General features: G+C 47.6%; 1 long non-coding RNA gene and 1 pseudogene across 1 annotated transcript; one reads left to right on the forward strand and one right to left on the reverse strand.

The window, feature by feature from the left end:
* Positions 1-279: 279 nt before the first annotated feature.
* On the reverse strand, positions 280-2679 carry LOC145552244 (uncharacterized). The gene is made up of 4 exons (XR_014088213.1): positions 1482-2679; positions 797-860; positions 654-705; positions 280-326 (listed from the first exon to the last, which is right to left on the reverse strand). It is a non-coding gene; the product is annotated as an uncharacterized LOC145552244 (long non-coding RNA).
* On the forward strand, positions 1873-4918 carry LOC103467929 (uncharacterized; annotated as a pseudogene).
* Positions 4919-5270: the final 352 nt, after the last annotated feature.

Raw genomic sequence — 5270 nt, forward strand, 5'->3', positions numbered from 1 at the left:
TCAGGGTTGAAAGGAGGAGGTTAAGATATTTAAGTACGGAGGAGTTACTCCATGAAATTGCAGGACTAATGAAAAAGATTAAAAGGTCTTATAACTTAAATGCGTCTGAAGAAGATGAAATGGTGGAAGCTATTCTTGGTCATTTGAATCGAGAGCGGCAGCGTCCGAGCTGGAGTGTGTGGGGCTTTTTAACCAACTGTGGAGAGTCTTTTGTGAGCGGGTTGAGTTTTGGCCTGGGCTTTGGAGCGGCTGCAGGCGTCGCTCTGATCGTGTTCAATAAACTCCTGACCTAAACCGTCCCGTCCCCTCCGGAATCTGGGTGGTGCCTGAGGTGTTGAGGAATATAATTATGTTAATAGTTAAAAGTTATGTTAATTCATATTGAGATATGTTACTGAAAAGGAATGTATTATGTTGAATGTGCTGGTTCAGTCTGACCCAATAAGGTGTTGTTACGAGAAATTCCTGGCAAGAATTTGTGCTTGAGGGACGGGTTCCCGTCGACCCGACCTTCAGCTGCAGAACCTGGCTCTTGGGACGGGGGATGTCTCCTCTCTGGGGGAGATTGGGAGGGGGGTTCCTGCCTCAAGGTCAAGTTTTATTCACCAGTTAGTTGTTTTCTCTGTTTAATTCCCTGAAATTGATTCACTTACCTGGGGATCATATTGTTTCTTCGGTGGAAACTGAAATCCTGGGTACGCCTCGCTGGAGGAGAACGGTTACTACTCATCTGACCAAATGAATACAAACACGATGGAAGAAAAGACTAAACAGATCCTCAAAGTGGGGGCCTTACCTGGGTCCTTGGGACTTTCTGTCTGGAAGCCACGTCGTCTACTGGGTCTTTTGGACCTTCTTTCCTGGCATGAAGAGAAAACGACGTTACTCACCTTGAATGTATTGATTATTTTTGTAATGGACAACAATATATATAGATATATACAGAGCCTCATTTTCAGCAGTGGAGCTATAAAGGTTGAAAAAGGTTATTATTCTGGAGAAAGTCTAAATAAATATTTAACCCACTAAATAAGAGGCAAAAAAAGTTTGATAAAGGAAAAGTTTTCCAGAGTCTGAGCTGAAAGAAACACTATTTTTTATATTAGATAATTAATTTAATGTCACATAATTATCGCGGTAGTAGCCATTTGTTTGTTAAATACTTAATGAAAAATATTTACCGTGTTTGATGTTTGTTGTAAATAACGTAAACTCACAAAGATCGAGGAAATTAGTCCAAGTTTGTCGTTTATTGAACGTTCAGAAACTACAGCGGCTGTGATGAGCCACATTAAAGATAAACAAAGGTAAAACCATATGGAGTTAACTTGTTAATTTAGGTTCAGGAGCAGGACCACGCCTCAAACCACACCTCCAATTTCCTAAACGGCCCATATTTACCCCGCTCGAGAGCCGTTCCACGCCTGTTACATCGTTTGTCAACCGACTACTTTGCTTGTCAACAAAAAAGTTCTACTCACAAAGGAAGACGCTCTTTCTGTCCAGCCCGACCACTCCGACTCGGATGACCTCTTTGACCCGTCTCCAGCTGCCTCAACCTCAACCAGCTCAGTCATCCAATAAGTACCACGGCCCTCCCCCATTTCGCCTTCTCTTCGCCAGCAAGTCCTGAATGGTAATTATGTCGATCTAGCACTTCTCCTTCAACCTTCTCTGATCTGTTTTAGTCAACCTAGAGAAATCAATACAAACCAAGGTCCCATGCAACTTAGCAATTCTTTAAGTTCCCATTCCAAAGACCTCACACCCGTCGAATTTGCTCTCGCTTTTTCTCTTTACAGAGACACCATTTGCGCAATCTTTCCAGACCGCAGAGCCGAATTCGACAACTATCTCTCCTTAGTTCTCGACATGGCCCTACGGTTCGGGGGCACCAGGTTTTATCAATATCACATTCTCTTCGCCAACCAAGCAGCAGGTCGCTTGCATCAGTTCAACCTAGGCACTTACTGGGGTTCTCTTGATTCCGAATTATACTGCCGCATTTTCGCCACCCGCGCTTCTCTCTCCCGCAATCTTTGCGGTGCTCCATCTCACCCAGCCACAGCCTGTACATCTATCATCCCTCTCCACTCTCGCCCTCTTCCTCGAACTTTTTCTACCGCCAACCGTCTGACCACCGCCGCCCCTCTTCCTCCCCTCATTCCGTAGTCCAGCGAACCATCTCCCTCTGCCAAAACCCTCACGCACAGGGGAACCTACAAAAGAGGTCGCCCATCCTGTACCAAGGAGGCAGGATGATCTGCAACAACTTCAACGACCTCGGCTGCTCAAGCTCCAGTTGCAGGTTGCTGCACGCCTGCTCCTTCTGCGGCGGAGCCCACGCAAGGCACACCTGGCCCCATAACCCCACTTACACAGCAGACTGACTAGGCCGCCATCTCTCCACTCCAGTACAGGTGAAAGCCCTCGAAACCGCTGTCAAGCATCACCCAGACAGGGAATTCGTTAACTTTCTCATTAACGGCTTCACTCACGGTTTCCACCCGGGCATAGAAATTATTCCAGATTCCACCTACCAATGTCACAATCTGAAATCCGCTCTCTCAGGTCCCGACACAGTCGACTCTCCCCTCGCCGAAGAAGTTCAAAAAGGGTTCGTTATAGGCCCCTTTTCTAGGTCACCTTTCCCTACTTTCCACGTCAGCTCCATTGGCATCGCCACTCGCAAATATTCAGGTAAAAAAAAGGCTAATCATAGATCTTTCAGCCCCTCACGGCTCTCATGTTCCCAGCATCAATAGCATCATTCCGTTTTCCGACTTCTCCATGCAATACGCAACCATAGATCACGCCATTAAACTCATTCAGTTAGCGGGTCGCGGCTCTCCAAAGCCGACATCACCAGCGCTTTCAAAGTTCTACCTATTCACCCCGACTTCTGGCGCTTCTTTGGCGTAGTTTGGAAAGGCGCCTTTTACTTCGTCGTCCGCCTCACGTTCGGGTGCCGTAGCAGCCCCAAAATGTTCGATTCCCTGTCCGAAGCCCTCTGCTGGATACTTATCAATACCTATAAACTCCCCTACGTCATACATCTTCTGGACGACTTCCTGGTCGTCACTCCTCCATCTTCCCCTCCTTGTTCCGGTCTTACCGCCCTAACTCAAGCATTTTCCCAGCTGGGAATTCCCCTCTCAGAGGAGAAAACCGTCAGTCCGCGCACCTCTTTAGAGTTCCTAGGCATCACTCTGTACTCTTTATCTTTCCAAGCTTCCCCATCATCCGAAAAGATCAACCGAATCACCTTAATCCTGTCCAATTTCTTACTTGCAGACAAATGTTCTAAACAACAGCTGCTCTCTCTCCTCGGCCACCTAAACTACGCTATTCGCATCATTCCGCAGGGTAAATCCTTCATTTCTCACCTCCTGTCTAAAGCGGCCAGCATTCCCTCCCTTCACGGTTCTCTCGCCATCGATCACTCCTGCAAATTAGAAATGCGCCTGTGGCACTACTTTCTTTCATCCTGGAACGGAATTTCTTTCTTCGATTTCCTCACCTACCCTGAAGACATCCAACTCTTTACCGACGCATCTCCCTCAATCGGTTTCGGCGGTTAGTACAGAGGAAAATGGTTCGCTGACACATGGCCGCTCGAGTTTAAGTCTCTCCAGAACGCCTCGGGCTCTCCTTCTTCCGCTCTCTTTGAACTTTACCCCATCGTCATCGCTGCAATCCTTTGGGGTCACGAATGGCCTAAAAAATCCATCCTCATTCATTCAGACAGCACGGCAGTAGTAGAAATCATCAATAAAGGCAGCTCTCGCTCCCCCGAAATCATGCAGTTCATGCGCAGACTTACTTTAGTTTCTGCCCAGCATCAGTTTCTCATTCCAGCCACTCATATTCCCGGATCAAAAAACCGCATCGCTGACGCTCTTTCTCGTTTTTCCTTCCAGAAATTCATACTCTTGGCCCCAGATGCAGAAGCACGTTCCATGCTGGTTCCTCCGTTTTCTTCAACCATATTCAACTGAGCCCTCCATTACCTGATCTCCACCGAGCTTCTCAAGATTTAATCCTCAGCAGCCTAGCTCCTCGCTCGCTTTCCGTATATCAGACCGGCTGGAACCGATTTAAATCTTTCCACGCCACTTATAATCTCCCTTTTCCTTCCCTAGACGTTTCCACCCTCTGTCTCTTCATTACATACTCCCGATTAGTCCTTAAGATCCATACCTCCACTAGCCAGTCCTATCTAGCAGGCATCAATTTCTTCTTTAAGCTTCCTGCAGGAGTCAACCGCCCCTCCATCTCTCACTGCCACGTGAACATGCTCATCAAAGGCTGCAAGAAGCAAGAACCAAACGGCGTCATTCCGCATCTCCCCCTCATGACCGACCTCCTACGCAAATGCATTTCCACTCTGCGTTCCGGTTACTCCTCTAATCTCATAGACAGGACCCTGGAGTCCACGTTCCTACTAGCTTTTTTCGGCTTCCTCCGCTGTTCTGAATTCGCTCTAACTTCCTCCATCCATAATCCTCTCATTCATCCTTGCCTTTCAGATATTTCCATTCTCAGCCACGACATCATGATTTTTACTCTGCGGAAAAGTAAGACCGATCAGCTCGCCGTCTCTTGTCCCATCTATCTTTTCCGCCTCGATTCCTCCCTCAGCCCGTACGAGCCCATCTTCAATTATGTCCAGTCCCGATTCGCCGCTAAAGCTTCTCCTCAAGATCCTCTCTTCATTTCTGAACCAGGAAAACAAGCTTCTCGCTTCTGGTTCTCCCGTCATTTCCGCCAGGTCTTATTGTTATCAGGCATTTCACCCGATCATTACTCCGCCCATTCATTCCGCATCGGCGCAGCCTCGTCCGCATCTAGTCAGGGCGTCCCAGACCACACGATCCAAATCCTGGGTCCCTGGTCCTCGCAAGCCTACCATTCGTAACAACCTTAAAGATTTATTCCAAGCTCACTCTCTCCTCAGCTGCATTTAATTTCTGACTCTTTTGGGGATCCGAAGCGAGCCGGGATTTACTCAAGATGTGTTTATCCCTGAAGACAAAGCCCCACTCGAGTCTTCACTTGCAGGCCCTCCATCACCATCATCATCATCATCATCATCACTGCTCCTCCCCTCCCTTCCTCTTATCCTCAATAAATATTTAAATCTGTATTCTGTAGGTGGTCCTTGCTAGTGAACTGAACAGGTGATCAACTCTAAACCAGTCGCACCTTTTCACTCTCCGTCTCTCTGTCATTTAAGCACAGCCGTTGCCATGGCAACCTCCTGCGCTCCA

This window comes from Poecilia reticulata, chromosome 7, assembly GCF_904066995.2.
Source record: "Poecilia reticulata chromosome 7, P_reticulata-male-v2, whole genome shotgun sequence".
Taxonomy (NCBI): domain Eukaryota; kingdom Metazoa; phylum Chordata; class Actinopteri; order Cyprinodontiformes; family Poeciliidae; genus Poecilia; species Poecilia reticulata.